Source organism: Microcebus murinus, unplaced genomic scaffold (genome assembly GCF_040939455.1).
Source record: "Microcebus murinus isolate Inina unplaced genomic scaffold, M.murinus_Inina_mat1.0 scaf066_hap2_Mmur4.0, whole genome shotgun sequence".
Taxonomy (NCBI): Eukaryota; Metazoa; Chordata; class Mammalia; order Primates; family Cheirogaleidae; genus Microcebus; species Microcebus murinus.
The window spans coordinates 40988-61835 of NW_027439012.1; the positions used below are offsets into that span (position 1 = coordinate 40988).

A 20848-nucleotide genomic window follows, 5' to 3' on the forward strand; every position below is an offset into this window, starting at 1 on the left:
GCGTTTTCCAGAGGTAGGAGATGGAGGGGACTGATTTCTTCAGCGCCCCACAAACCACGCCACCCCACCCCACCCCACCCCACCCATGGGACACATCCCCAGAGAGAGATGCCCCATACACTCGCTCCCCTCCCCCTTGCGCTGTGCCCCAGCCCTGGCCCGGGGGAATAGGCGGCAGCCCGCCCACAGGGCGGGGGGCACAGCTGAAAGGGGTTGTGGGGGAGGGCGGCCCCTGGCTGGGGTCAAAGGGCGAGCGCCCGGTGCCGGTGCGCGCGTGCGCAGTCAGCGGCGGCGACGCGCTGGGGGTGGGCAGCGGGTAGGTGAAGGAGGCCAGGCGAGGAGACGAGGGGGGCTGGGAGGGCTCCACCTTGGCGGGTCCAGCCGTGGAGGCGCATCTTGTGTGAGTGTGAGTGAGTGTGAGTGTGTGTGTGTGGAGAGAGAGACAGCCCCCCGCCCCGGCCGCCCGGCCCGGCCCGTCACCCCCGTCCCTCGGAGCCCGCCGGACCCGGCCGGCGAACTCAACAGGCCCGGCCGGGCGCGGGGCCTGGGGCGGGAGGAGGCGGCGGGGAAGCGCAGAGACGCTGGGATCTTGAGCGGGGCAGGGGCGCCCTCCGCCGTCTAGGGCCACACCACCCTGAACGCCCCCCGGTCTCCTCTGGTCTCGGAAGCTAAGCAGGGTCGGGCCTGGTTAGTACTTGGATGGGAGAAGACCGCCTGGGAATACCGGGTGCCGTAGGCTTCTTCTTCTTCTTTTTTTTTTTTTTTTGCCTCTTGTTCTGTCCCCTTTCTGGGAGCGCGGCGGCGGCCCGGGGTGGGGGTCACCCCCACCCTCAGCGCCCGCCGTGGGGTGCCTGGCGCCCCAGCCCGCACCGTGGGGCCTCCTCTTGTCCCAAGCCGCGACACCGCCGCCACGCGGCAGCATGCGTGGCATCTGGACTGTCAGGTCTCAGACCAAAGGTCTGCTCTGTGGGAACCGACACGCTGGAGGAAACCTTGAGAGTCTGAGAGGGGAGGGAGTTCCAGAAGGAGGCCAGGATGTCATTTTGAGGGAGTATGGGACCAGAACTCGTCCCGTTGCTTTTGGGGTTCTATGGGCTCCACGTAGGAATCTTTGGTGGTGGCAGCTGATGTTGGGGGATCCGGAGTCACACCCAGACCTGCTCCACAGGCCTCCTTTTACTTTTCTCTTTGGAGTCGTTATTTTTAAAAAGTGTCTCTTACCTCTCTCATTGCATTTTCTTTTCTCTCTCTTTTCAAGCAGATGATGGGAGTACAAGTATTCAGGTGACATGTGTTGCCCGTGCCCCCCTCCCCCCTGTGTTCTTATTCATTTACCTCTCATGTTGTTCCAGCGTATTGTGGGGGCACCAATGTTAAGGTCGGGTACGTTGCCCTCTCCCAGCCTCCCCCCTCGGGTCAGAGCTTCAAGTGCGCCCATCCCCCAGTCGGTGCGCACCCACCCCATTCCTAATGGAGGTGTATGCCCCTCCCCTCCCCCCACCCGCCCGACACCCACCCGATGATGAAGGTGATTCCTCTCTGTCCACTTAGGTGTCCATCCGTTCGTACCCATTTGCTGGTGAGCGCGCTCACGGGGCGCTCGTGTGTCCATTCTTGGGATACTTGGCTTACTGGAACGGGTTCCAGCTCTGGCCAGGAGAACACGAGAGGCGCCCTCTCACCGCTGCTCCTCACAGCCCAATGGCACTCCGTGGTGTCCACGCGCCACATTTTATTAATGCACTCCTGGATGGATGGGCACTCGGGTCGCTTCCACATCTTTGCGATTGTGTGAATTGTGCCCTAACTGTCACCCTAACCCTTACCCAGCCCGTGTCCTCTGCCCCTGCCTGACGCACTCCTCCCCGGCCAGGCCCAGGCCCGTCACTGTCCCGGGCCCCCGCCTGACCGGCTCCTTCCCGCCCGGCCTGTCACCGTCCTCTGCCCCTGCCTGACATGCTCCTTCCCGCCCGTCCGGCCTCTCACCGTCCTCGGCCCCTGCCTGACCGGCTCCTCCGTCGCCTGGGCCTTCCAAGGGCTTGGTGTGGACGCTGCTTCCAGGAAGCCCTCCAGAAACCCGGCAGCAGGGTGGCCGCAGCAGTCTCCAGCAGCCGTCCCTAAGTCGCGTGCGGGGCCCCCGCTGTGCCGCGGGGACCCAGCCTGGTGTCTTCCCTGAGGCCCTGCGGCTGCCGCTCCCCGCAAGGGGAGAGTCGCGGAGGTGGGGACCGCCTCCTGATGGGGACGTACACGCAGCTCTCCACGTCGGATTCCGGGGCTCTCTGTCCTGCCCGAAGGCCCAGCTGGCCTGCGGGTCCTTAGAGTGGCAAAAACATCCGAAAGCTGAGATTGAGGGTCCGGTGGGTGTCTGCGCTTTTGTGCTGGGCACCCCAGGGAGGCCCGGGGGCTGGCTGGACAACGCGGTCTGCTGGGCGGGGGGGGGGGGTTAGAGGAGCAACTGATGCCCTTTGCACTTTGGGTAGCAAGAGTCTGAGGTGTCTCTGAGCCCTGTGCCATGTCGGGGGGGGGCGGGGGGGGGAAGAGGAGGAGGAGGAGGAGGTGGGAAGGGCCGGGGCCTGCAGCCGTGTTCCCGGGGTGGCAGGGCAAGTGGCTTCTTCCACAGGCTGCTTGGCCTGGGCTCCCTGCACCTGGGCCTTTGGAGGACCGGCCCTGTGCTTGCCAACGCTTCCTGCAGGGACCCAGAGCTGGGAGGTTGCATCTCTCAGCCCTGGGTCGGGCAGAGCCCCAGCGGGCCATGCCCACAACCTCTCTCAGCACCGGTCCCCCAGAAGGCTCCTTGGGGACCAGGATTCTCTTGCGGTGACTCTTTAAGGTCTGGCCCCTGGATGGAGGGGCACCAGGAGTAGAGGAGCAGGAAGGGGAAGGGGGTGGCCATGCGAGGGGACACTTTGAGGCCAAGTCCCAGCTTCAGCCTGATCCTCCTGGGAACCCCGGGGTGTACGTCACACCTCCTGGTTGTCCCGCTCTGAGACAAGGAGCCGGGCTTCGCATTCCCACAGCAGCCAGTCGTGGGCTGAGGACACCTGGGGCGTTGGGAACTCCCTGGCTTCTCCTTGGTTTAACATCTGGAGCTGCTTGTGAATCGTGCCGCCACACACACCCGAGTGCAGGTGTCTTCCGCACAGACTGCGGGCCTCGCTCTTCTGAATGCCGCTAGCTGGCCACCCACCCACGGGAGAACCTGGTCAGGGTACTTTCTCTCAGGGGCAGACTCTTTTCCGGGCGGGCTACCGGTGTCTCTGTTTGCTCCTTTCTTTCTTCCATTTCGGGAAAGTCTTCCTTGCTGGGTGTGGAAATCTCCTATGCCTTCCCTCGCCTATTCTGTCAGCTTTCAAATTCTCTTTCAGTTGCCACCCTCACAGATGGATTAGGAAACTCTTTCCGGTGCACTCATTAGTGAAATGACCTCAAGGAAGCTGGAATCCAATATCTAATCGCCGATTTTTAGCGAGTCCACACGCCAGGGTGGTCGGGGTCCAATGCAGCCCCGGCCAGGCCCAGGCCCCTTGGACCGGGCCACAGGAGGACACAGAGGAGGGTCCCGGCCCCCACGGTCGCGGTGCCGGCAGTTCTCCAAGGGCTTGGGCGTTTTCCAGAGGTAGGAGATGGAGGGGACTGATTTCTTCAGCGCCCCACAAACCACGCCACCCCACCCCACCCCACCCCACCCATGGGACACATCCCCAGAGAGAGATGCCCCATACACTCGCTCCCCTCCCCCTTGCGCTGTGCCCCAGCCCTGGCCCGGGGGAATAGGCGGCAGCCCGCCCACAGGGCGGGGGGCACAGCTGAAAGGGGTTGTGGGGGAGGGCGGCCCCTGGCTGGGGTCAAAGGGCGAGCGCCCGGTGCCGGTGCGCGCGTGCGCAGTCAGCGGCGGCGACGCGCTGGGGGTGGGCAGCGGGTAGGTGAAGGAGGCCAGGCGAGGAGACGAGGGGGGCTGGGAGGGCTCCACCTTGGCGGGTCCAGCCGTGGAGGCGCATCTTGTGTGAGTGTGAGTGAGTGTGAGTGTGTGTGTGTGGAGAGAGAGACAGCCCCCCGCCCCGGCCGCCCGGCCCGGCCCGTCACCCCCGTCCCTCGGAGCCCGCCGGACCCGGCCGGCGAACTCAACAGGCCCGGCCGGGCGCGGGGCCTGGGGCGGGAGGAGGCGGCGGGGAAGCGCAGAGACGCTGGGATCTTGAGCGGGGCAGGGGCGCCCTCCGCCGTCTAGGGCCACACCACCCTGAACGCCCCCCGGTCTCCTCTGGTCTCGGAAGCTAAGCAGGGTCGGGCCTGGTTAGTACTTGGATGGGAGAAGACCGCCTGGGAATACCGGGTGCCGTAGGCTTCTTCTTCTTCTTTTTTTTTTTTTTTTGCCTCTTGTTCTGTCCCCTTTCTGGGAGCGCGGCGGCGGCCCGGGGTGGGGGTCACCCCCACCCTCAGCGCCCGCCGTGGGGTGCCTGGCGCCCCAGCCCGCACCGTGGGGCCTCCTCTTGTCCCAAGCCGCGACACCGCCGCCACGCGGCAGCATGCGTGGCATCTGGACTGTCAGGTCTCAGACCAAAGGTCTGCTCTGTGGGAACCGACACGCTGGAGGAAACCTTGAGAGTCTGAGAGGGGAGGGAGTTCCAGAAGGAGGCCAGGATGTCATTTTGAGGGAGTATGGGACCAGAACTCGTCCCGTTGCTTTTGGGGTTCTATGGGCTCCACGTAGGAATCTTTGGTGGTGGCAGCTGATGTTGGGGGATCCGGAGTCACACCCAGACCTGCTCCACAGGCCTCCTTTTACTTTTCTCTTTGGAGTCGTTATTTTTAAAAAGTGTCTCTTACCTCTCTCATTGCATTTTCTTTTCTCTCTCTTTTCAAGCAGATGATGGGAGTACAAGTATTCAGGTGACATGTGTTGCCCGTGCCCCCCTCCCCCCTGTGTTCTTATTCATTTACCTCTCATGTTGTTCCAGCGTATTGTGGGGGCACCAATGTTAAGGTCGGGTACGTTGCCCTCTCCCAGCCTCCCCCCTCGGGTCAGAGCTTCAAGTGCGCCCATCCCCCAGTCGGTGCGCACCCACCCCATTCCTAATGGAGGTGTATGCCCCTCCCCTCCCCCCACCCGCCCGACACCCACCCGATGATGAAGGTGATTCCTCTCTGTCCACTTAGGTGTCCATCCGTTCGTACCCATTTGCTGGTGAGCGCGCTCACGGGGCGCTCGTGTGTCCATTCTTGGGATACTTGGCTTACTGGAACGGGTTCCAGCTCTGGCCAGGAGAACACGAGAGGCGCCCTCTCACCGCTGCTCCTCACAGCCCAATGGCACTCCGTGGTGTCCACGCGCCACATTTTATTAATGCACTCCTGGATGGATGGGCACTCGGGTCGCTTCCACATCTTTGCGATTGTGTGAATTGTGCCCTAACTGTCACCCTAACCCTTACCCAGCCCGTGTCCTCTGCCCCTGCCTGACGCACTCCTCCCCGGCCAGGCCCAGGCCCGTCACTGTCCCGGGCCCCCGCCTGACCGGCTCCTTCCCGCCCGGCCTGTCACCGTCCTCTGCCCCTGCCTGACATGCTCCTTCCCGCCCGTCCGGCCTCTCACCGTCCTCGGCCCCTGCCTGACCGGCTCCTCCGTCGCCTGGGCCTTCCAAGGGCTTGGTGTGGACGCTGCTTCCAGGAAGCCCTCCAGAAACCCGGCAGCAGGGTGGCCGCAGCAGTCTCCAGCAGCCGTCCCTAAGTCGCGTGCGGGGCCCCCGCTGTGCCGCGGGGACCCAGCCTGGTGTCTTCCCTGAGGCCCTGCGGCTGCCGCTCCCCGCAAGGGGAGAGTCGCGGAGGTGGGGACCGCCTCCTGATGGGGACGTACACGCAGCTCTCCACGTCGGATTCCGGGGCTCTCTGTCCTGCCCGAAGGCCCAGCTGGCCTGCGGGTCCTTAGAGTGGCAAAAACATCCGAAAGCTGAGATTGAGGGTCCGGTGGGTGTCTGCGCTTTTGTGCTGGGCACCCCAGGGAGGCCCGGGGGCTGGCTGGACAACGCGGTCTGCTGGGCGGGGGGGGGGGGTTAGAGGAGCAACTGATGCCCTTTGCACTTTGGGTAGCAAGAGTCTGAGGTGTCTCTGAGCCCTGTGCCATGTCGGGGGGGGGGGCGGGGGGGGAAGAGGAGGAGGAGGAGGAGGTGGGAAGGGCCGGGGCCTGCAGTCGTGTTCCCGGGGTGGCAGGGCAAGTGGCTTCTTCCACAGGCTGCTTGGCCTGGGCTCCCTGCACCTGGGCCTTTGGAGGACCGGCCCTGTGCTTGCCAACGCTTCCTGCAGGGACCCAGAGCTGGGAGGTTGCATCTCTCAGCCCTGGGTCGGGCAGAGCCCCAGCGGGCCATGCCCACAACCTCTCTCAGCACCGGTCCCCCAGAAGGCTCCTTGGGGACCAGGATTCTCTTGCGGTGACTCTTTAAGGTCTGGCCCCTGGATGGAGGGGCACCAGGAGTAGAGGAGCAGGAAGGGGAAGGGGGTGGCCATGCGAGGGGACACTTTGAGGCCAAGTCCCAGCTTCAGCCTGATCCTCCTGGGAACCCCGGGGTGTACGTCACACCTCCTGGTTGTCCCGCTCTGAGACAAGGAGCCGGGCTTCGCATTCCCACAGCAGCCAGTCGTGGGCTGAGGACACCTGGGGCGTTGGGAACTCCCTGGCTTCTCCTTGGTTTAACATCTGGAGCTGCTTGTGAATCGTGCCGCCACACACACCCGAGTGCAGGTGTCTTCCGCACAGACTGCGGGCCTCGCTCTTCTGAATGCCGCTAGCTGGCCACCCACCCACGGGAGAACCTGGTCAGGGTACTTTCTCTCAGGGGCAGACTCTTTTCCGGGCGGGCTACCGGTGTCTCTGTTTGCTCCTTTCTTTCTTCCATTTCGGGAAAGTCTTCCTTGCTGGGTGTGGAAATCTCCTATGCCTTCCCTCGCCTATTCTGTCAGCTTTCAAATTCTCTTTCAGTTGCCACCCTCACAGATGGATTAGGAAACTCTTTCCGGTGCACTCATTAGTGAAATGACCTCAAGGAAGCTGGAATCCAATATCTAATCGCCGATTTTTAGCGAGTCCACACGCCAGGGTGGTCGGGGTCCAATGCAGCCCCGGCCAGGCCCAGGCCCCTTGGACCGGGCCACAGGAGGACACAGAGGAGGGTCCCGGCCCCCACGGTCGCGGTGCCGGCAGTTCTCCAAGGGCTTGGGCGTTTTCCAGAGGTAGGAGATGGAGGGGACTGATTTCTTCAGCGCCCCACAAACCACGCCACCCCACCCCACCCCACCCCACCCATGGGACACATCCCCAGAGAGAGATGCCCCATACACTCGCTCCCCTCCCCCTTGCGCTGTGCCCCAGCCCTGGCCCGGGGGAATAGGCGGCAGCCCGCCCACAGGGCGGGGGGCACAGCTGAAAGGGGTTGTGGGGGAGGGCGGCCCCTGGCTGGGGTCAAAGGGCGAGCGCCCGGTGCCGGTGCGCGCGTGCGCAGTCAGCGGCGGCGACGCGCTGGGGGTGGGCAGCGGGTAGGTGAAGGAGGCCAGGCGAGGAGACGAGGGGGGCTGGGAGGGCTCCACCTTGGCGGGTCCAGCCGTGGAGGCGCATCTTGTGTGAGTGTGAGTGAGTGTGAGTGTGTGTGTGTGGAGAGAGAGACAGCCCCCCGCCCCGGCCGCCCGGCCCGGCCCGTCACCCCCGTCCCTCGGAGCCCGCCGGACCCGGCCGGCGAACTCAACAGGCCCGGCCGGGCGCGGGGCCTGGGGCGGGAGGAGGCGGCGGGGAAGCGCAGAGACGCTGGGATCTTGAGCGGGGCAGGGGCGCCCTCCGCCGTCTAGGGCCACACCACCCTGAACGCCCCCCGGTCTCCTCTGGTCTCGGAAGCTAAGCAGGGTCGGGCCTGGTTAGTACTTGGATGGGAGAAGACCGCCTGGGAATACCGGGTGCCGTAGGCTTCTTCTTCTTCTTTTTTTTTTTTTTTTGCCTCTTGTTCTGTCCCCTTTCTGGGAGCGCGGCGGCGGCCCGGGGTGGGGGTCACCCCCACCCTCAGCGCCCGCCGTGGGGTGCCTGGCGCCCCAGCCCGCACCGTGGGGCCTCCTCTTGTCCCAAGCCGCGACACCGCCGCCACGCGGCAGCATGCGTGGCATCTGGACTGTCAGGTCTCAGACCAAAGGTCTGCTCTGTGGGAACCGACACGCTGGAGGAAACCTTGAGAGTCTGAGAGGGGAGGGAGTTCCAGAAGGAGGCCAGGATGTCATTTTGAGGGAGTATGGGACCAGAACTCGTCCCGTTGCTTTTGGGGTTCTATGGGCTCCACGTAGGAATCTTTGGTGGTGGCAGCTGATGTTGGGGGATCCGGAGTCACACCCAGACCTGCTCCACAGGCCTCCTTTTACTTTTCTCTTTGGAGTCGTTATTTTTAAAAAGTGTCTCTTACCTCTCTCATTGCATTTTCTTTTCTCTCTCTTTTCAAGCAGATGATGGGAGTACAAGTATTCAGGTGACATGTGTTGCCCGTGCCCCCCTCCCCCCTGTGTTCTTATTCATTTACCTCTCATGTTGTTCCAGCGTATTGTGGGGGCACCAATGTTAAGGTCGGGTACGTTGCCCTCTCCCAGCCTCCCCCCTCGGGTCAGAGCTTCAAGTGCGCCCATCCCCCAGTCGGTGCGCACCCACCCCATTCCTAATGGAGGTGTATGCCCCTCCCCTCCCCCCACCCGCCCGACACCCACCCGATGATGAAGGTGATTCCTCTCTGTCCACTTAGGTGTCCATCCGTTCGTACCCATTTGCTGGTGAGCGCGCTCACGGGGCGCTCGTGTGTCCATTCTTGGGATACTTGGCTTACTGGAACGGGTTCCAGCTCTGGCCAGGAGAACACGAGAGGCGCCCTCTCACCGCTGCTCCTCACAGCCCAATGGCACTCCGTGGTGTCCACGCGCCACATTTTATTAATGCACTCCTGGATGGATGGGCACTCGGGTCGCTTCCACATCTTTGCGATTGTGTGAATTGTGCCCTAACTGTCACCCTAACCCTTACCCAGCCCGTGTCCTCTGCCCCTGCCTGACGCACTCCTCCCCGGCCAGGCCCAGGCCCGTCACTGTCCCGGGCCCCCGCCTGACCGGCTCCTTCCCGCCCGGCCTGTCACCGTCCTCTGCCCCTGCCTGACATGCTCCTTCCCGCCCGTCCGGCCTCTCACCGTCCTCGGCCCCTGCCTGACCGGCTCCTCCGTCGCCTGGGCCTTCCAAGGGCTTGGTGTGGACGCTGCTTCCAGGAAGCCCTCCAGAAACCCGGCAGCAGGGTGGCCGCAGCAGTCTCCAGCAGCCGTCCCTAAGTCGCGTGCGGGGCCCCCGCTGTGCCGCGGGGACCCAGCCTGGTGTCTTCCCTGAGGCCCTGCGGCTGCCGCTCCCCGCAAGGGGAGAGTCGCGGAGGTGGGGACCGCCTCCTGATGGGGACGTACACGCAGCTCTCCACGTCGGATTCCGGGGCTCTCTGTCCTGCCCGAAGGCCCAGCTGGCCTGCGGGTCCTTAGAGTGGCAAAAACATCCGAAAGCTGAGATTGAGGGTCCGGTGGGTGTCTGCGCTTTTGTGCTGGGCACCCCAGGGAGGCCCGGGGGCTGGCTGGACAACGCGGTCTGCTGGGCGGGGGGGGGGGGGGGGGGGGTTAGAGGAGCAACTGATGCCCTTTGCACTTTGGGTAGCAAGAGTCTGAGGTGTCTCTGAGCCCTGTGCCATGTCGGGGGGGGGGCGGGGGGGGAAGAGGAGGAGGAGGAGGAGGTGGGAAGGGCCGGGGCCTGCAGTCGTGTTCCCGGGGTGGCAGGGCAAGTGGCTTCTTCCACAGGCTGCTTGGCCTGGGCTCCCTGCACCTGGGCCTTTGGAGGACCGGCCCTGTGCTTGCCAACGCTTCCTGCAGGGACCCAGAGCTGGGAGGTTGCATCTCTCAGCCCTGGGTCGGGCAGAGCCCCAGCGGGCCATGCCCACAACCTCTCTCAGCACCGGTCCCCCAGAAGGCTCCTTGGGGACCAGGATTCTCTTGCGGTGACTCTTTAAGGTCTGGCCCCTGGATGGAGGGGCACCAGGAGTAGAGGAGCAGGAAGGGGAAGGGGGTGGCCATGCGAGGGGACACTTTGAGGCCAAGTCCCAGCTTCAGCCTGATCCTCCTGGGAACCCCGGGGTGTACGTCACACCTCCTGGTTGTCCCGCTCTGAGACAAGGAGCCGGGCTTCGCATTCCCACAGCAGCCAGTCGTGGGCTGAGGACACCTGGGGCGTTGGGAACTCCCTGGCTTCTCCTTGGTTTAACATCTGGAGCTGCTTGTGAATCGTGCCGCCACACACACCCGAGTGCAGGTGTCTTCCGCACAGACTGCGGGCCTCGCTCTTCTGAATGCCGCTAGCTGGCCACCCACCCACGGGTGAACCTGGTCAGGGTACTTTCTCTCAGGGGCAGACTCTTTTCCGGGCGGGCTACCGGTGTCTCTGTTTGCTCCTTTCTTTCTTCCATTTCGGGAAAGTCTTCCTTGCTGGGTGTGGAAATCTCCTATGCCTTCCCTCGCCTATTCTGTCAGCTTTCAAATTCTCTTTCAGTTGCCACCCTCACAGATGGATTAGGAAACTCTTTCCGGTGCACTCATTAGTGAAATGACCTCAAGGAAGCTGGAATCCAATATCTAATCGCCGATTTTTAGCGAGTCCACACGCCAGGGTGGTCGGGGTCCAATGCAGCCCCGGCCAGGCCCAGGCCCCTTGGACCGGGCCACAGGAGGACACAGAGGAGGGTCCCGGCCCCCACGGTCGCGGTGCCGGCAGTTCTCCAAGGGCTTGGGCGTTTTCCAGAGGTAGGAGATGGAGGGGACTGATTTCTTCAGCGCCCCACAAACCACGCCACCCCACCCCACCCCACCCCACCCATGGGACACATCCCCAGAGAGAGATGCCCCATACACTCGCTCCCCTCCCCCTTGCGCTGTGCCCCAGCCCTGGCCCGGGGGAATAGGCGGCAGCCCGCCCACAGGGCGGGGGGCACAGCTGAAAGGGGTTGTGGGGGAGGGCGGCCCCTGGCTGGGGTCAAAGGGCGAGCGCCCGGTGCCGGTGCGCGCGTGCGCAGTCAGCGGCGGCGACGCGCTGGGGGTGGGCAGCGGGTAGGTGAAGGAGGCCAGGCGAGGAGACGAGGGGGGCTGGGAGGGCTCCACCTTGGCGGGTCCAGCCGTGGAGGCGCATCTTGTGTGAGTGTGAGTGAGTGTGAGTGTGTGTGTGTGGAGAGAGAGACAGCCCCCCGCCCCGGCCGCCCGGCCCGGCCCGTCACCCCCGTCCCTCGGAGCCCGCCGGACCCGGCCGGCGAACTCAACAGGCCCGGCCGGGCGCGGGGCCTGGGGCGGGAGGAGGCGGCGGGGAAGCGCAGAGACGCTGGGATCTTGAGCGGGGCAGGGGCGCCCTCCGCCGTCTAGGGCCACACCACCCTGAACGCCCCCCGGTCTCCTCTGGTCTCGGAAGCTAAGCAGGGTCGGGCCTGGTTAGTACTTGGATGGGAGAAGACCGCCTGGGAATACCGGGTGCCGTAGGCTTCTTCTTCTTCTTTTTTTTTTTTTTTTGCCTCTTGTTCTGTCCCCTTTCTGGGAGCGCGGCGGCGGCCCGGGGTGGGGGTCACCCCCACCCTCAGCGCCCGCCGTGGGGTGCCTGGCGCCCCAGCCCGCACCGTGGGGCCTCCTCTTGTCCCAAGCCGCGACACCGCCGCCACGCGGCAGCATGCGTGGCATCTGGACTGTCAGGTCTCAGACCAAAGGTCTGCTCTGTGGGAACCGACACGCTGGAGGAAACCTTGAGAGTCTGAGAGGGGAGGGAGTTCCAGAAGGAGGCCAGGATGTCATTTTGAGGGAGTATGGGACCAGAACTCGTCCCGTTGCTTTTGGGGTTCTATGGGCTCCACGTAGGAATCTTTGGTGGTGGCAGCTGATGTTGGGGGATCCGGAGTCACACCCAGACCTGCTCCACAGGCCTCCTTTTACTTTTCTCTTTGGAGTCGTTATTTTTAAAAAGTGTCTCTTACCTCTCTCATTGCATTTTCTTTTCTCTCTCTTTTCAAGCAGATGATGGGAGTACAAGTATTCAGGTGACATGTGTTGCCCGTGCCCCCCTCCCCCCTGTGTTCTTATTCATTTACCTCTCATGTTGTTCCAGCGTATTGTGGGGGCACCAATGTTAAGGTCGGGTACGTTGCCCTCTCCCAGCCTCCCCCCTCGGGTCAGAGCTTCAAGTGCGCCCATCCCCCAGTCGGTGCGCACCCACCCCATTCCTAATGGAGGTGTATGCCCCTCCCCTCCCCCCACCCGCCCGACACCCACCCGATGATGAAGGTGATTCCTCTCTGTCCACTTAGGTGTCCATCCGTTCGTACCCATTTGCTGGTGAGCGCGCTCACGGGGCGCTCGTGTGTCCATTCTTGGGATACTTGGCTTACTGGAACGGGTTCCAGCTCTGGCCAGGAGAACACGAGAGGCGCCCTCTCACCGCTGCTCCTCACAGCCCAATGGCACTCCGTGGTGTCCACGCGCCACATTTTATTAATGCACTCCTGGATGGATGGGCACTCGGGTCGCTTCCACATCTTTGCGATTGTGTGAATTGTGCCCTAACTGTCACCCTAACCCTTACCCAGCCCGTGTCCTCTGCCCCTGCCTGACGCACTCCTCCCCGGCCAGGCCCAGGCCCGTCACTGTCCCGGGCCCCCGCCTGACCGGCTCCTTCCCGCCCGGCCTGTCACCGTCCTCTGCCCCTGCCTGACATGCTCCTTCCCGCCCGTCCGGCCTCTCACCGTCCTCGGCCCCTGCCTGACCGGCTCCTCCGTCGCCTGGGCCTTCCAAGGGCTTGGTGTGGACGCTGCTTCCAGGAAGCCCTCCAGAAACCCGGCAGCAGGGTGGCCGCAGCAGTCTCCAGCAGCCGTCCCTAAGTCGCGTGCGGGGCCCCCGCTGTGCCGCGGGGACCCAGCCTGGTGTCTTCCCTGAGGCCCTGCGGCTGCCGCTCCCCGCAAGGGGAGAGTCGCGGAGGTGGGGACCGCCTCCTGATGGGGACGTACACGCAGCTCTCCACGTCGGATTCCGGGGCTCTCTGTCCTGCCCGAAGGCCCAGCTGGCCTGCGGGTCCTTAGAGTGGCAAAAACATCCGAAAGCTGAGATTGAGGGTCCGGTGGGTGTCTGCGCTTTTGTGCTGGGCACCCCAGGGAGGCCCGGGGGCTGGCTGGACAACGCGGTCTGCTGGGCGGGGGGGGGGGGTTAGAGGAGCAACTGATGCCCTTTGCACTTTGGGTAGCAAGAGTCTGAGGTGTCTCTGAGCCCTGTGCCATGTCGGGGGGGGGCGGGGGGGGGAAGAGGAGGAGGAGGAGGAGGTGGGAAGGGCCGGGGCCTGCAGCCGTGTTCCCGGGGTGGCAGGGCAAGTGGCTTCTTCCACAGGCTGCTTGGCCTGGGCTCCCTGCACCTGGGCCTTTGGAGGACCGGCCCTGTGCTTGCCAACGCTTCCTGCAGGGACCCAGAGCTGGGAGGTTGCATCTCTCAGCCCTGGGTCGGGCAGAGCCCCAGCGGGCCATGCCCACAACCTCTCTCAGCACCGGTCCCCCAGAAGGCTCCTTGGGGACCAGGATTCTCTTGCGGTGACTCTTTAAGGTCTGGCCCCTGGATGGAGGGGCACCAGGAGTAGAGGAGCAGGAAGGGGAAGGGGGTGGCCATGCGAGGGGACACTTTGAGGCCAAGTCCCAGCTTCAGCCTGATCCTCCTGGGAACCCCGGGGTGTACGTCACACCTCCTGGTTGTCCCGCTCTGAGACAAGGAGCCGGGCTTCGCATTCCCACAGCAGCCAGTCGTGGGCTGAGGACACCTGGGGCGTTGGGAACTCCCTGGCTTCTCCTTGGTTTAACATCTGGAGCTGCTTGTGAATCGTGCCGCCACACACACCCGAGTGCAGGTGTCTTCCGCACAGACTGCGGGCCTCGCTCTTCTGAATGCCGCTAGCTGGCCACCCACCCACGGGAGAACCTGGTCAGGGTACTTTCTCTCAGGGGCAGACTCTTTTCCGGGCGGGCTACCGGTGTCTCTGTTTGCTCCTTTCTTTCTTCCATTTCGGGAAAGTCTTCCTTGCTGGGTGTGGAAATCTCCTATGCCTTCCCTCGCCTATTCTGTCAGCTTTCAAATTCTCTTTCAGTTGCCACCCTCACAGATGGATTAGGAAACTCTTTCCGGTGCACTCATTAGTGAAATGACCTCAAGGAAGCTGGAATCCAATATCTAATCGCCGATTTTTAGCGAGTCCACACGCCAGGGTGGTCGGGGTCCAATGCAGCCCCGGCCAGGCCCAGGCCCCTTGGACCGGGCCACAGGAGGACACAGAGGAGGGTCCCGGCCCCCACGGTCGCGGTGCCGGCAGTTCTCCAAGGGCTTGGGCGTTTTCCAGAGGTAGGAGATGGAGGGGACTGATTTCTTCAGCGCCCCACAAACCACGCCACCCCACCCCACCCCACCCCACCCATGGGACACATCCCCAGAGAGAGATGCCCCATACACTCGCTCCCCTCCCCCTTGCGCTGTGCCCCAGCCCTGGCCCGGGGGAATAGGCGGCAGCCCGCCCACAGGGCGGGGGGCACAGCTGAAAGGGGTTGTGGGGGAGGGCGGCCCCTGGCTGGGGTCAAAGGGCGAGCGCCCGGTGCCGGTGCGCGCGTGCGCAGTCAGCGGCGGCGACGCGCTGGGGGTGGGCAGCGGGTAGGTGAAGGAGGCCAGGCGAGGAGACGAGGGGGGCTGGGAGGGCTCCACCTTGGCGGGTCCAGCCGTGGAGGCGCATCTTGTGTGAGTGTGAGTGAGTGTGAGTGTGTGTGTGTGGAGAGAGAGACAGCCCCCCGCCCCGGCCGCCCGGCCCGGCCCGTCACCCCCGTCCCTCGGAGCCCGCCGGACCCGGCCGGCGAACTCAACAGGCCCGGCCGGGCGCGGGGCCTGGGGCGGGAGGAGGCGGCGGGGAAGCGCAGAGACGCTGGGATCTTGAGCGGGGCAGGGGCGCCCTCCGCCGTCTAGGGCCACACCACCCTGAACGCCCCCCGGTCTCCTCTGGTCTCGGAAGCTAAGCAGGGTCGGGCCTGGTTAGTACTTGGATGGGAGAAGACCGCCTGGGAATACCGGGTGCCGTAGGCTTCTTCTTCTTCTTTTTTTTTTTTTTTTGCCTCTTGTTCTGTCCCCTTTCTGGGAGCGCGGCGGCGGCCCGGGGTGGGGGTCACCCCCACCCTCAGCGCCCGCCGTGGGGTGCCTGGCGCCCCAGCCCGCACCGTGGGGCCTCCTCTTGTCCCAAGCCGCGACACCGCCGCCACGCGGCAGCATGCGTGGCATCTGGACTGTCAGGTCTCAGACCAAAGGTCTGCTCTGTGGGAACCGACACGCTGGAGGAAACCTTGAGAGTCTGAGAGGGGAGGGAGTTCCAGAAGGAGGCCAGGATGTCATTTTGAGGGAGTATGGGACCAGAACTCGTCCCGTTGCTTTTGGGGTTCTATGGGCTCCACGTAGGAATCTTTGGTGGTGGCAGCTGATGTTGGGGGATCCGGAGTCACACCCAGACCTGCTCCACAGGCCTCCTTTTACTTTTCTCTTTGGAGTCGTTATTTTTAAAAAGTGTCTCTTACCTCTCTCATTGCATTTTCTTTTCTCTCTCTTTTCAAGCAGATGATGGGAGTACAAGTATTCAGGTGACATGTGTTGCCCGTGCCCCCCTCCCCCCTGTGTTCTTATTCATTTACCTCTCATGTTGTTCCAGCGTATTGTGGGGGCACCAATGTTAAGGTCGGGTACGTTGCCCTCTCCCAGCCTCCCCCCTCGGGTCAGAGCTTCAAGTGCGCCCATCCCCCAGTCGGTGCGCACCCACCCCATTCCTAATGGAGGTGTATGCCCCTCCCCTCCCCCCACCCGCCCGACACCCACCCGATGATGAAGGTGATTCCTCTCTGTCCACTTAGGTGTCCATCCGTTCGTACCCATTTGCTGGTGAGCGCGCTCACGGGGCGCTCGTGTGTCCATTCTTGGGATACTTGGCTTACTGGAACGGGTTCCAGCTCTGGCCAGGAGAACACGAGAGGCGCCCTCTCACCGCTGCTCCTCACAGCCCAATGGCACTCCGTGGTGTCCACGCGCCACATTTTATTAATGCACTCCTGGATGGATGGGCACTCGGGTCGCTTCCACATCTTTGCGATTGTGTGAATTGTGCCCTAACTGTCACCCTAACCCTTACCCAGCCCGTGTCCTCTGCCCCTGCCTGACGCACTCCTCCCCGGCCAGGCCCAGGCCCGTCACTGTCCCGGGCCCCCGCCTGACCGGCTCCTTCCCGCCCGGCCTGTCACCGTCCTCTGCCCCTGCCTGACATGCTCCTTCCCGCCCGTCCGGCCTCTCACCGTCCTCGGCCCCTGCCTGACCGGCTCCTCCGTCGCCTGGGCCTTCCAAGGGCTTGGTGTGGACGCTGCTTCCAGGAAGCCCTCCAGAAACCCGGCAGCAGGGTGGCCGCAGCAGTCTCCAGCAGCCGTCCCTAAGTCGCGTGCGGGGCCCCCGCTGTGCCGCGGGGACCCAGCCTGGTGTCTTCCCTGAGGCCCTGCGGCTGCCGCTCCCCGCAAGGGGAGAGTCGCGGAGGTGGGGACCGCCTCCTGATGGGGACGTACACGCAGCTCTCCACGTCGGATTCCGGGGCTCTCTGTCCTGCCCGAAGGCCCAGCTGGCCTGCGGGTCCTTAGAGTGGCAAAAACATCCGAAAGCTGAGATTGAGGGTCCGGTGGGTGTCTGCGCTTTTGTGCTGGGCACCCCAGGGAGGCCCGGGGGCTGGCTGGACAACGCGGTCTGCTGGGCGGGGGGGGGGGGGGGGGGGGTTAGAGGAGCAACTGATGCCCTTTGCACTTTGGGTAGCAAGAGTCTGAGGTGTCTCTGAGCCCTGTGCCATGTCGGGGGGGGGGCGGGGGGGGAAGAGGAGGAGGAGGAGGAGGTGGGAAGGGCCGGGGCCTGCAGTCGTGTTCCCGGGGTGGCAGGGCAAGTGGCTTCTTCCACAGGCTGCTTGGCCTGGGCTCCCTGCACCTGGGCCTTTGGAGGACCGGCCCTGTGCTTGCCAACGCTTCCTGCAGGGACCCAGAGCTGGGAGGTTGCATCTCTCAGCCCTGGGTCGGGCAGAGCCCCAGCGGGCCATGCCCACAACCTCTCTCAGCACCGGTCCCCCAGAAGGCTCCTTGGGGACCAGGATTCTCTTGCGGTGACTCTTTAAGGTCTGGCCCCTGGATGGAGGGGCACCAGGAGTAGAGGAGCAGGAAGGGGAAGGGGGTGGCCATGCGAGGGGACACTTTGAGGCCAAGTCCCAGCTTCAGCCTGATCCTCCTGGGAACCCCGGGGTGTACGTCACACCTCCTGGTTGTCCCGCTCTGAGACAAGGAGCCGGGCTTCGCATTCCCACAGCAGCCAGTCGTGGGCTGAGGACACCTGGGGCGTTGGGAACTCCCTGGCTTCTCCTTGGTTTAACATCTGGAGCTGCTTGTGAATCGTGCCGCCACACACACCCGAGTGCAGGTGTCTTCCGCACAGACTGCGGGCCTCGCTCTTCTGAATGCCGCTAGCTGGCCACCCACCCACGGGTGAACCTGGTCAGGGTACTTTCTCTCAGGGGCAGACTCTTTTCCGGGCGGGCTACCGGTGTCTCTGTTTGCTCCTTTCTTTCTTCCATTTCGGGAAAGTCTTCCTTGCTGGGTGTGGAAATCTCCTATGCCTTCCCTCGCCTATTCTGTCAGCTTTCAAATTCTCTTTCAGTTGCCACCCTCACAGATGGATTAGGAAACTCTTTCCGGTGCACTCATTAGTGAAATGACCTCAAGGAAGCTGGAATCCAATATCTAATCGCCGATTTTTAGCGAGTCCACACGCCAGGGTGGTCGGGGTCCAATGCAGCCCCGGCCAGGCCCAGGCCCCTTGGACCGGGCCACAGGAGGACACAGAGGAGGGTCCCGGCCCCCACGGTCGCGGTGCCGGCAGTTCTCCAAGGGCTTGGGCGTTTTCCAGAGGTAGGAGATGGAGGGGACTGATTTCTTCAGCGCCCCACAAACCACGCCACCCCACCCCACCCCACCCCACCCATGGGACACATCCCCAGAGAGAGATGCCCCATACACTCGCTCCCCTCCCCCTTGCGCTGTGCCCCAGCCCTGGCCCGGGGGAATAGGCGGCAGCCCGCCCACAGGGCGGGGGGCACAGCTGAAAGGGGTTGTGGGGGAGGGCGGCCCCTGGCTGGGGTCAAAGGGCGAGCGCCCGGTGCCGGTGCGCGCGTGCGCAGTCAGCGGCGGCGACGCGCTGGGGGTGGGCAGCGGGTAGGTGAAGGAGGCCAGGCGAGGAGACGAGGGGGGCTGGGAGGGCTCCACCTTGGCGGGTCCAGCCGTGGAGGCGCATCTTGTGTGAGTGTGAGTGAGTGTGAGTGTGTGTGTGTGGAGAGAGAGACAGCCCCCCGCCCCGGCCGCCCGGCCCGGCCCGTCACCCCCGTCCCTCGGAGCCCGCCGGACCCGGCCGGCGAACTCAACAGGCCCGGCCGGGCGCGGGGCCTGGGGCGGGAGGAGGCGGCGGGGAAGCGCAGAGACGCTGGGATCTTGAGCGGGGCAGGGGCGCCCTCCGCCGTCTAGGGCCACACCACCCTGAACGCCCCCCGGTCTCCTCTGGTCTCGGAAGCTAAGCAGGGTCGGGCCTGGTTAGTACTTGGATGGGAGAAGACCGCCTGGGAATACCGGGTGCCGTAGGCTTCTTCTTCTTCTTTTTTTTTTTTTTTGCCTCTTGTTCTGTCCCCTTTCTGGGAGCGCGGCGGCGGCCCGGGGTGGGGGTCACCCCCACCCTCAGCGCCCGCCGTGGGGTGCCTGGCGCCCCAGCCCGCACCGTGGGGCCTCCTCTTGTCCCAAGCCGCGACACCGCCGCCACGCGGCAGCATGCGTGGCATCTGGACTGTCAGGTCTCAGACCAAAGGTCTGCTCTGTGGGAACCGACACGCTGGAGGAAACCTTGAGAGTCTGAGAGGGGAGGGAGTTCCAGAAGGAGGCCAGGATGTCATTTTGAGGGAGTATGGGACCAGAACTCGTCCCGTTGCTTTTGGGGTTCTATGGGCTCCACGTAGGAATCTTTGGTGGTGGCAGCTGATGTTGGGGGATCCGGAGTCACACCCAGACCTGCTCCACAGGCCTCCTTTTACTTTTCTCTTTGGAGTCGTTATTTTTAAAAAGTGTCTCTTACCTCTCTCATTGCATTTTCTTTTCTCTCTCTTTTCAAGCAGATGATGGGAGTACAAGTATTCAGGTGACATGTGTTGCCCGTGCCCCCCTCCCCCCTGTGTTCTTATTCATTTACCTCTCATGTTGTTCCAGCGTATTGTGGGGGCACCAATGTTAAGGTCGGGTACGTTGCCCTCTCCCAGCCTCCCCCCTCGGGTCAGAGCTTCAAGTGCGCCCATCCCCCAGTCGGTGCGCACCCACCCCATTCCTAATGGAGGTGTATGCCCCTCCCCTCCCCCCACCCGCCCGACACCCACCCGATGATGAAGGTGATTCCTCTCTGTCCACTTAGGTGTCCATCCGTTCGTACCCATTTGCTGGTGAGCGCGCTCACGGGGCGCTCGTGTGTCCATTCTTGGGATACTTGGCTTACTGGAACGGGTTCCAGCTCTGGCCAGGAGAACACGAGAGGCGCCCTCTCACCGCTGCTCCTCACAGCCCAATGGCACTCCGTGGTGTCCACGCGCCACATTTTATTAATGCACTCCTGGATGGATGGGCACTCGGGTCGCTTCCACATCTTTGCGATTGTGTGAATTGTGCCCTAACTGTCACCCTAACCCTTACCCAGCCCGTGTCCTCTGCCCCTGCCTGACGCACTCCTCCCCGGCCAGGCCCAGGCCCGTCACTGTCCCGGGCCCCCGCCTGACCGGCTCCTTCCCGCCCGGCCTGTCACCGTCCTCTGCCCCTGCCTGACATGCTCCTTCCCGCCCGTCCGGCCTCTCACCGTCCTCGGCCCCTGCCTGACCGGCTCCTCCGTCGCCTGGGCCTTCCAAGGGCTTGGTGTGGACGCTGCTTCCAGGAAGCCCTCCAGAAACCCGGCAGCAGGGTGGCCGCAGCAGTCTCCAGCAGCCGTCCCTAAGTCGCGTGCGGGGCCCCCGCTGTGCCGCGGGGACCCAGCCTGGTGTCTTCCCTGAGGCCCTGCGGCTGCCGCTCCCCGCAAGGGGAGAGTCGCGGAGGTGGGGACCGCCTCCTGATGGGGACGTACACGCAGCTCTCCACGTCGGATTCCGGGGCTCTCTGTCCTGCCCGAAGGCCCAGCTGGCCTGCGGGTCCTTAGAGTGGCAAAAACATCCGAAAGCTGAGATTGAGGGTCCGGTGGGTGTCTGCGCTTTTGTGCTGGGCACCCCAGGGAGGCCCGGGGGCTGGCTGGACAACGCGGTCTGCTGGGCGGGGGGGGGGGGGGGGGGTTAGAGGAGCAACTGATGCCCTTTGCACTTTGGGTAGCAAGAGTCTGAGGTGTCTCTGAGCCCTGTGCCATGTCGGGGGGGGGGGCGGGGGGGGAAGAGGAGGAGGAGGAGGAGGTGGGAAGGGCCGGGGCCTGCAGTCGTGTTCCCGGGGTGGCAGGGCAAGTGGCTTCTTCCACAGGCTGCTTGGCCTGGGCTCCCTGCACCTGGGCCTTTGGAGGACCGGCCCTGTGCTTGCCAACGCTTCCTGCAGGGACCCAGAGCTGGGAGGTTGCATCTCTCAGCCCTGGGTCGGGCAGAGCCCCAGCGGGCCATGCCCACAACCTCTCTCAGCACCGGTCCCCCAGAAGGCTCCTTGGGGACCAGGATTC

The 20848-nt window shown here is 64.2% G+C and overlaps 6 pseudogenes; all 6 read left to right on the forward strand.

Annotated features, from left to right (window-relative positions):
* Positions 1-616: 616 nt before the first annotated feature.
* On the forward strand, positions 617-739 carry LOC142869263 (uncharacterized; annotated as a pseudogene).
* A 3480-nt stretch (positions 740-4219) lies between these two features.
* Positions 4220-4342, forward strand: LOC142869264 (uncharacterized; annotated as a pseudogene).
* A 3481-nt stretch (positions 4343-7823) lies between these two features.
* Positions 7824-7946, forward strand: LOC142869265 (uncharacterized; annotated as a pseudogene).
* A 3488-nt stretch (positions 7947-11434) lies between these two features.
* LOC142869266 (uncharacterized) lies at positions 11435-11557 on the forward strand (annotated as a pseudogene).
* A 3480-nt stretch (positions 11558-15037) lies between these two features.
* Positions 15038-15160, forward strand: LOC142869268 (uncharacterized; annotated as a pseudogene).
* Positions 15161-18648: 3488 nt separating this feature from the next.
* On the forward strand, positions 18649-18771 carry LOC142869269 (uncharacterized; annotated as a pseudogene).
* The last annotated feature ends 2077 nt before the right edge of the window (positions 18772-20848 follow it).